Below are 10,735 nucleotides of genomic sequence, written 5' to 3'. Positions count from 1 at the left end.
CAGCATGGTCTTCACAGCCTGTTTTCCTGTTGGAAATCAGTGGAATATCCCCCTACACCACCCATATGTGCAGGTCCAGGACTATAACAAAGAGATTTACACCGCTAGAGTAATTTCCCTTTAGCTGATATGTTACTCCATTTACATATAATTATATATACACATGTAACTAAGACCAGATCACTGAATTATAATAGTGATAAAATTACTAAAAAGATAAAATACTGATTCTTCAACAGCTGAGAGCATTCTATTCTGCAGACCTGGCCTCCTTAGCAGTCAGTTGAAGGCCAGATGATAAAAGTTTGGGTATGGCAGTGTGTTACTCTCTTTCTTTTGACAATCTTCCTGTGTAGCAAAGTAAAATAGTTCTGCTGTTATGTGGAGCCCAGATAAAACCGACAGCATGTGCCAGTGTGAAATTTTATTGGGTGGAATGCCTTCCCAGGAGGTGCTGGTAGCACTGTCTTCCCTGTCAACCCAGGAGGCTCTGCTATGCTTTTGTGGCAACACTTACTGCTGAAATTAATTCTGGGAGCAGAACTTGCCTGCTCCCTCTGAGAACCTCTTCACTGAACATTTGTGATGACCAGGTCTCCTCCCAAGCTCCTCCTCAAGCACCTGAGTGTACTGAGCTCCACAGATCTTCCCCCATAGGCCTGGTTCTCCAGCCCCTGTGTCATCTGTGTGATTCCCATCAAAACTCTCTCCCCTGTTTCCAGACACACAAGTGCACCTCCAAACTAGACACGGTTTTGCTGTTGTGATCTCCGAGTAGCTCCCCACTGAGGCAGGATCACTTCCCCAGCTCTAACCTGATACCTCCCTTCTCACACCCTGAGAGGACACACCTGCCCTTTGAGCTGCAGCTTTGCATTGAGAGCTCATGTTGAAGCTGTTATCTCCACTGACTTTTTCAGTCTCGCTCAGGGTCACGTTTTTCCAAGACAGAATCTTCCATCTTACAGCTGTAATCTGCCCTCCAGGTTCCCAGATGTATCACCTTGCATTTGGCTGTATTAAATGCAGCCACACTGAATCACAATCGTTTGACCAGGAGATTCAGCTCACTCTGTAAGAGTAACCAATCTTGGTGATGTCTGCTGAAACCTTATCAGTGAGAATTGTATATCATGACCCAGGCTGGTGGTAAAAATCTTTAAATCAATATTTTAAAAAAAAAAACAACTCTGCAGTTCAGACCATGAGGGGATAATTCTACATTTTTTCCATGCATCTTGCTAAAGGTGTCCTGCTAATTGGAATTTCTCCCTTAAAAATTGAATGCATCACAAAGATGGTTTTGAGCTGTAGAAGAAATATACATGATTCCTCTTAACAGAAGTTTTCACTGAAAATTTCATAACAGTCGAAAGATTCATTAGTAATTTTGTTCACGAACTGTCTTTGTGAACCTGCCCCACAATCCTTCTACCCTCTCTTTTAAACCCCAAAAATATCTCCCAGACAGGTTTTCTAACTCTTTTCCTGTGTTAAAAATAGACTAATACATACACTAGTATGAATTATGTCCTTGGCACTAATTATCTGTTATTAAAATACCAAACAAACTGTTGCTTTACTTTTCTGGTATTACTCTTGAACTAACCTCTGTACAGTTTGGTTTCCTAAAAAAAAATTATTTAGTCAGACCTGGACACCCCTCATTCCTCACCAGCAATAACTGAAATTCTGAGTCAGTTTGAATTAAATTACCTGGTGAGATTCCACAGTTGTTACTTAGTAGTGAGATTTGAAAACAAATTCCAACAAAAAGAGTGGAAGAAGAAGGCTCAACATAATGTCCATTGTTCAGCCAAGCCTAGTGCCTCACAGGGACCTCACCTTGGAGGAGACCTTAGGAAAGCTGACTACTCCCTAAGTGTCAGGGCACTGATGGAGCAGTGGCTCAGTGTGCTGCTTGTCTCTTTGTCTTCCTCCACAGTTTTCCAATGTTAGAGGAAGTTTAACATGGCATTTCTCAACCAGCTCTGTACACATTGATCATAGTCAGTGTGTTGCACACACTCTGGAATGTACCACACTCATGTTGCAAAAATGTCTATTTTTGGTAGGTGCCATGTACCATTCTTATTTCTAGTCCCATGCCAGCATCCTAGTAAGAAAGTGGCATCTTCCTTCTGGTTTCCACATGCAGAACAGATACAGCTGCAGACAGTTCCTGCTTTTTTCTACATATTGATTTAGCACTTCTCTGTTTCAGTCTAGTAATGGTCATATATGTGACCCAAAGTTTGTGTGTTCTTAATAAGCTTTTCTTAAAATGCTTATATTCAGCTCTTCCGGCCACAGATATTTCAGGAATTTCATTGGCTTGACTGAGCAGCAGACTACATATTTAAGATTACAGCTTTGATTTCACCTTATCTTGTTTCCATCTGCTGTACACACACTTTATATCATGATGATGCATCTACTTGCAGTATGTACAGCTGCAATACTGACATTAATGAGGGCTCCAAGATAGCATCTTTATTATAATAAGCTGTTAATATGGCCCTAAAATGCTGCTGCTTGTGGTTCTGCCTCAATATGAAGCAGCTGGCAGCTATGTCAATTGTCATTCTGAATACATTAATACACAAGAAAATGAGAATTTATTAATATGAAGCAATGCATAGGGACCAAAGGAGGCAAACAGGCCCAGAGCTGCAGCTGACCTGGGCACAGCTTGCACAGAGCAGCAGCTCACATGCACCTGATGAAACAAGGGCAGGAGTTTTTCATTGTGATTTGGATGGAAATTGAAGATATGAATTCTGCCCGAAACGTACAGTTGTCTCCACCACAGCACCCAACTCACCAATTTCTGCTTTGTGATGATCTTTCTGAATAGAAGTCTACTGCATAGGAGTCTTGAAGAATATCACAGGAAAGCATTATCCCTATTTTGCAAGACATTAAAGAAAAGTAATAGTAGCCAAGCCCAGGCCCTTACTGTAATTGTTAGACAACTCTGGCCTCTCTGAAATGTGTTCCTCTGTGTGCAGCATCATGCTGCAGAACATCCATGCCTGAAGGCCACATATTCTGTGTTTAATAACATGTTTAAAAAGCTGACTTCTGATCTTAAGCTGGTATCAGGCAGAAAGCACAGAAAGTGCAGGTGCACGTGTGATATTTGTCATGTGTTGTCTTCTCTTTCACCTGTTCTGGTGAGGGACTATCAACAGGGCAACTCATCCAGCAGCCTGTGAATGACAGCAGCGTATGTTCCACAGAAATGCTGATTTTTGAGACAGGCCCATCTTCCCATCCCAGCCTAACAACCACTGTCCACCTGGTGACAGTTTGGAAGAAAAACGAAGGTGAAAAATCAGAGCAAGGGGAACAGAGAGGGGTAAAGCTGAAGATGATTCGGGAGGGGAAAGCAACCCCTCCATAGATTGCATTTGCCCTCGCTCGCCTTGTGAATGGGGACTAAGTCGAGGTTACGCAGAGATGTTAAAAAGATGAGACACAACACAAGAGGAAGCGGTGACAGGATGAAAGGTTTGCTGAGATCAAATGCGAGAAATGAGGACTCGAAGGGTCAGTCCTCCCTCTTATGCTTGCAAGTTGGGGCATTGGCTGTGCAAGGAACCAGGGCTGACAAAGCAGAAGGACAGACAGAGGGCTGCAGGGCCTGATCCTTCCCTCTGCTGCTCCAGGTTTCCATGCGTGACACCCCCAGTGACTGCGGGGCACAAAGCTGGGAGCAAAGGAGCAGCGGCTCCTCTGAACCAACTGTGCAGCAGCACTTAACCCCCACTGGGTGGGTCACAAACCTGAGATTACATCCTTGTTCCCCAAGGCCTGGGAACACTTTGGGAAGATTTTAAGAGCTCAGCATTTAACCGCTTATTTAGCAGCAGAGAAAAGAAAGAACAGGCTCTGTCCTGGCAAACATTTCTCTATAAAATGGGAATGCTTATGAGTGAGCTGTTCACTGGGAGTCCTGTGGAATTCCAAATGTTTTTCACTCTCTGGTGAAAGCTGGAAAAGCAGCAAAGTGATAATAACCAAAAACATCCCAGGAAATATTTGGAAGCTGTGTAAAACTCCCACAGTAATAAGAAATATAACCAATCCTGCAATAAAACCTTATGCAAAGCTGCACAGTGATTATGCATAACCACTGCGAGGTGAAATCCATATCCTCCAGTAAATTCTTCTTCTTTCTGCAGATCCTAGTCTAAAGTGATTAAGGAGAACAACTAATGCCTCTCAAAAGTGTATCTACAACTTGAAATGGGAAGATTTTGAGGTTAAAAGCCACACTGAATTTAATGTGACTACTCTGTTCAGCTCTACACTCCATGGACATAGTAGCCATAGGGCTGGCTCATTAGCAGTATTCCCACCATTACAGTAGTAAGGGAAGATAATGTGTAAATGTAGGTAATATCCCTCAGTAACTTTAGCTTTAGGGTTTTTCCTGGTCCAATAATATCTATACCTTTTCTGCCCATTAAATATGAAAATATAAATTCATTATTTGCTTACACTGTGCAGTGCAACGTGTTGGAACTTTGGAAGGTGAAAAATTAAGGCTCTCTGTGCTAACAGGCACTGACCCTGGTACAGAAACTTTTGAAGTGGTGCTAATGAAAACCAGAAGAACCACTCAGCCCAAAGGTGCAACTGGACTGGTAAGCCTGGGCTCACTCACAACATCTAACCCTGCAATGGCATGGCCAGATTGTTACTGGGCTCTGAGCTGGTGCCTCTGCAGGCTGAGAGGTGCCCTGAGCACACTGGAGGATGTCTCAGAAAGCTCAGGTTTGCCCTGTGTGGGCAGAGCCTCTGTAGCAGCTCCTGTAGGGTCTTGCTCCTACTGGACTTTGCAGTTAAAAACCTCAGCATCATGAAAAGTCCTTCAGTTCAGTGAGAAGGCAAAAAGAGGAACCTTACAAGGAAAATATGATTTTTCAACAAATATATGGGGGAGGGTTTTGTAAATGTGCCGATGCAAATTAATTACTTTCATAAAATACATAGTGTATTAACCCAGGCTGTTCACCATGACTTCAGATCTTGCAAAGGTGATCTGCTACAGCATTGGGGTTTTACCCATCAAAATTATTTTCATTTGAAATTAAATGCTCTTAAGAATAGATTTTTAGATTAAATACTGATCCTATTACGGAAAGTGTGTGTAAACACAAACTGTAACGTGAGATGACATCCTGTAAAAGAAGAAATTGTTTCAATTTGTTTTCACACGGTTTTCAGTTGAAACCACACCCCTGTGGTCCAAAAACTCTGAGAACACCTCCAAAGCAACACTTAATGTGTGTGTATGTGCATTAATGAATTTCTGTTCTCAGTGAAAGAGGACTGCACGTCTCAGCACTCTGAATAAGAACAGAGCATTCAATCCCTCTCCATAGCAAATTCAGCCTTCAACAAGTTAGTTCTTCCAGGGATGGCAGTGATGCAAAACTGCTTTGCAAATGTTTTTCTGGGTTTTGTTGCTAGGTGATGACTTGGAAAACTTTGCTATTCCTGCTGAGAGGTTTAAAAAAAAACAGGCCTCACATTAAAGAGTACAAAAAATAGGCCATCTTGCTCTGTAACTCCCATTTCCTAACTCCTGGAGTTTGCACCTTGTGTGCCTTCTACACTCTCACATGCCCCTCTCTCCCCCTGCCTTGCATCGGCTTGCCAGAAACTGGAGGCCCATAAAAACACTTCTAGTACAGTGTAAGAAAGGGAGAGATCATTCTATGCCTGACAAAAATAAGCAATTCTGCAAGAGTGCACTGATTTATACTGGCTTTTCCTTTCTAGTAAAATTTTAGCAGATTTTAATTTTATTAATCCTGGATGAACAGATTAATTACCGATGACATGGTTGCCATCCCTTTCACATAGAAAGAAACAAGAAAGGCTTGGAGATGACTCCACAGTTGTTTGCTGAATCTTATACCTAGTCTGGATGCAAAATCCTTTGACAGGGTGGCACATGGGTAATTGCTAAGGAAGAGATGCAGAGAAAACACTCAGGGTGGGAGGTCGAAGAGTTATTCATTGGGATATTTCCAAACTAAGCCTGTTGGTAGGGGGAAATAAGGTGTATTTATTCAATTCATCACTGATACTTGTGTCTCTTGGTGCATTTTTGATATCGTTTATCCAAGATTCCAGACATGTGGCCTTGTACTAGTATATGGCTAAACAGAGTATGCTCAGAAACAATTAGACACTCCTGCTCTCCTTGATAGCTATTTTGAAGCTAAAGTCTGGTACAATAAGCAGAATATAGGAACAAGCATTTTTGATGTATTAGGTCAGGCCAGGATAACAATAATTGTTAAAAATTATCAAAGCCAGAGGAGCAAACAGCTATTTGCAGCAGCCAGAAAATAATGATCACTGACCTTTATAGCCTCAATTTGCAATCTGGCTCATTTGGAGCTTAATCCTCTTTCATCAGGTTGGCCAAGAAAGAAGACCCCAAATCTCATCTCCAGCAAAGTTCTTGGCATTTGACAACATTTGGTCTCTTAAAGTGATAGCACTTCTTGAGCGTAACTGGCACTGAACAACTCTATTGAAAGACATAAAGCCAAGAATTTCAGGCCCTAATCCTGTAAATCCTTGCATTTTCTTTAAAAATCTATTCATGTGAAAAGCTCCCTTGGCTTCGGAGACACCATTTGTATTCATGACTTTCGGCACATGAGAATTTCTGTATGATCAGGGTCTAAAACCAAGAGGACCGACAAGCCCCAGAGTCTGCCTCAAGTTTCCACCACCCATTCCTGGCAGGCTTTTGGCAGGTGTGGGGTTGGCTCTGCCCTGGGACTGGTTTCTCTCCACAGCAGCCCCAAGCGCTCACAGTCGCTTTAACACTTCATCAGTTCTGGTGTGATGACAGGAGTTGTGTTCTGTCCCATCACCAAGCAGTAACTTAGGTGAGGGGTGGGAAAGAGGCATTTGCTTCTGAATCTCGGGATAGGCAGCACAGGAGCAAGTGGCACTGACATTGTCTGAAGAGATTGCTGCATTTCTGGCTGGTTTTTCAGGGTTTTTTCCTTAACAAACTTAAGTAATTGAGAATGTAGTCGGTGACAGGTGAATTTGCTTCCTTCCAGCCTTCACTTTACAGAGTGGATGGCAACTCTACTCTCCAAGACTGAGATGCATTTAATATCTAATTATGTATTCATTGCCAGGAGAAAAATTATTAATTACAGCACTGCTGTTCTGTGCAGAACACTTCAAGAGAAGGGGGGGGGGGGGGGGGGGGGGGAGCTGGATGCCATGTAGAGAGGGGACTTTTTTGTGGTTGGTGGTGTTTAATGCCTGCTCACTAGTGAGCTTTATATGTGGACTATAGATCTCTTCAGCTAAAGCTAAAGTTCTTCAAACTTACCAGTTAAAATCAGCTGTTTGTTTTCAGAATGGTTTAGAATGACTTTGCTTCACATTGTGAATCTGCTGGTCCTTGGTCTTGCTGATGTCAAAGCAAATTGTCACCAGCATTCAAAATTCATTTTGTTCTTGTCAGCCGTCTGCAGGAAAAATGTTGGGGATAAGTCATTGTTTTTGGGATGGCAACGAATTATCATTAGAAGCTTCCTCCAGTCTACTTGGTACATACTAACATGTTTTAAACATGTTTGGATTTGGGTTTTTTTTAATATACCTGTTAATGCTCTGGAATCGTTTGGGAAGGGTAATGTTAATTGTCCAGGTGCAAAAATTATCCAGTAGCTTCAAAGAAAGGCAAAACCGAAAAACAGCTTCTTACTCAGCACCATTCAAGCTCAGTTACAAGAGTTAAGGGAAATCAGCCACTGTGGAAGATAAAAAAGAACACAGCAAGTGAAACTGTGTCAAGGATGCAAGAAGGGAAAGGGGACTCCAGTTCTGCTTTCAGGTCTCAAGGTCAGTAAGTTCCTACAGGCCTCAAGAGGTTTTCAGTTAGTCTTGAGGCAGGGGCCTATACTGGGGAAAATCTGTTCAGGAAAGGGGGAAGAGCCCATATAAATGACCAATTATGTCAAATACTTCTACTGAAACTTCATCCTCAGACACTTAAGGCAATGATGAGAGGTAAATGTGCAGAAAACCAAACTGCATTAGCTTCTTTAACTTGCAGAAATGCTAGTTTTACTTAGGGAGTTAAACAGCTATAGGAGAAGTTTGCTTGCTGAAAGGGCAGCAGGATTTGGGGAATGCATGGGGATGGTAGATCCAGGCTCCAGCAGAACTGTTATTAGACCAGACATATTCAGAAATCTGCAGTGAGGTGTCCAAACCCAAATGACCTCGTTGCCCTCAAATAGAGACTGTTACGGAGCATGGTGCAATTGTCCAGATACTCAGAAATTTGGACCCTCCTAGCAAGGAAAAAAAAGTCTGGATAGCTGAACTAGGAGACGAGATAATGATTGGTTTGCTTCTCATTATGACTGGTAACTTTGTATTAGATGCCAGGAATAGTCTGTGGAAACTCCCTTTAAAGATGTGTCTTGGATCAAACAAGTGATTTCCAGGCAATTAGTTGAAGTGAGCAAACAGTCCAGGGCAGACAGTGTAATAAGGGCTACATGCTGTAGGAATTTTCCAGGGGGAGGAAAGAAATTTAAAAAATACCCAAACATCAAAGCCCCATTTTAAAAAAAAATCTGAAACCAGTTTAAAGACTAAGCACTTTGCTGGGGATTTTACCTGTGTGAGCCCAAGGTGATCTGTCCATTTCCTAAATTTGCATTTCCGACAAGCAGCTAGTAGCAGAGAGGAGCCCCTTAGTGACAGGGGAGAACCTGGGAATCAAGGAAACACCAGTACGGGTGAAAGATGTGGTGGTTTTCCAGGGTTCCCATCAAAAGGATCACCTGCAGACCTGTACCCATAGATGGGATGTGGCAAAATCCCCTTGGGAAGCCTCAGCTTGGCCCAGCAGTGATACACCCATGCTCTGCACCAGTCAGATACAGGCCAGAAACTTTACATTAGAGTGGCAGAAAGTAGCAAGCCATGGTTGGGAATGAGGGAAAGACATCAAGCCATGGGAGTGTGGAAAAGCAGTTGCTGTCTCTGCTCTGGGCAGGCTGCAGGAGGACCCAAAACAAAAAGAGAGAAAGCCTAGAGTAGAATGCCTCCCAGTGCTACTGGAGAAGGTAACAGTAGAAGTATTATACAATATCGTGAGAGGGTGATGCCTGACCAGAGAAAAACTCCATTTTCATTAAAGAATTAGGTCGAGGAGGTGCTGCTGGCAGCCACTGTCAGTCACAGTGTTGCTGATACTCATATTTGCAGTCAGTATGCACTCTGGACCTATTTTCTTTTAATAAATAGTTTCCTCATTCAAAAAAATGAGGTTTCCATCACATTGAAGGTAATCACAGGTGGAAACAAATTTTTCAAATAATTTTTTCAGAAAGTTTCTGCAGATGAAAGAATTGGAGTGAAATCGCTGATGCCTTTGGTGTGATCTCTGTCACTGAGCTGGTAATTGAAGGAAGAGACCATTGACAGTGTATTTCAAGGCTTATCCTTCATACTTTGTTTTTTCCTACAACTACTGAACCAGAATTTTATTTTTATTTCAGTTCAGAGCAGAAGCAGCCAAACCAATCATATCCATCTATCTAAAGTGTAAGTGGGTTTTTTTCGTATTTTTCTTCTCCCACTTGTCAAGAAAGGACGAATACACTGGTTTTGTCCTGTCCTTTTCTAGGCAGGTTTTGGTTCAGCAGCCAGGAGAGAGAACGTGTCTTCATCTCTCCAGATGCGTACACACAAGTGGAGCTCACTGGGAGCTGGAGCAAGAGGGATGAATCCCATGGGGCCAGGCTGGCCTGAGCAGAGACATGCCAGTGGTGTGACACTGGACAGACTGGTTCCTTGGAAGGCTAATTGGAAACCTGCCCTAACCAAGTGAGCAAAGAGAGTTGCTCAGGGGTATAAATGTACACAAAGGAGATGAGGGGGTTCCTATCGCCCTGGGGTGTTAGATATGCAAGGATGCTTGGGTTTGCTGCTGAAGGATTGGGTCTGCAGTCACTGAAAGGGTTTCCAGAGCTTCTTAGAGATTCCAAGGAGAGACCCTGGTATCTTCCTAACATGACTGTAAATGGTTTGGTCACTGAGGAATAATTTAGGTGTAAAGATGTGTGTTTAGGTGGTGCTTAGGATGCTGGGGCCAGCTATCAACAGATAGAAAAAGACAGTGTCGAAAGCAAAAGGAAATTATTTGTTGCTGTGAACATACTTAAAGGGGCTCTACCATGAGACCAAGAGGAGATGGGAAAGAGGGAAAAGATCTGGAGAGATTTACATGGCACTAGAATTGCTTTGCTTTTTCATGTGACTGGCAAGGCTGTGCTGGGGGATCATGGCACTGCCTTAGGCTCCACGGAGCGGTGAGTAAAGCCAGGATGGAAGTGTTGCAAGGGATTGATCTGCCCACAGATCCAAGTTCATTTTCTCATGATGCCATGAGCCCAAACAGTTCCCACCCATCCACTGATCCTGGCTGCTCCCCTGTCCCCACCCCAAATGGCAGAACTGTTGTCTGTGGGTCCATGTTGTGAGCTGGCTGAGGCTCTGATTTTCCCAGATAATAACCTGGCACAATTGGAAAATCTTTTTTCTGCTGCATCAGCTCTGCAATCCACTTCAGTGTTGTGGCAACACTTCCACGGGGGAGTGGTGGCCATGGCAAGCAGCAGGGCATGGGAATATCTCAGTTTGATATTGCCATCAGGAGCCTGCC

This window comes from Chamaea fasciata, unplaced genomic scaffold (assembly GCF_029207755.1).
Source record: "Chamaea fasciata isolate MVZ Bird 193981 ecotype frontalis unplaced genomic scaffold, bChaFas1.0.hap1 SCAF_11, whole genome shotgun sequence".
NCBI classification, from domain to species: Eukaryota; Metazoa; Chordata; class Aves; order Passeriformes; family Sylviidae; genus Chamaea; species Chamaea fasciata.
The sequence above is the reverse complement of the archived record's forward strand: the minus strand, read 5'-3'. Positions refer to the sequence as shown.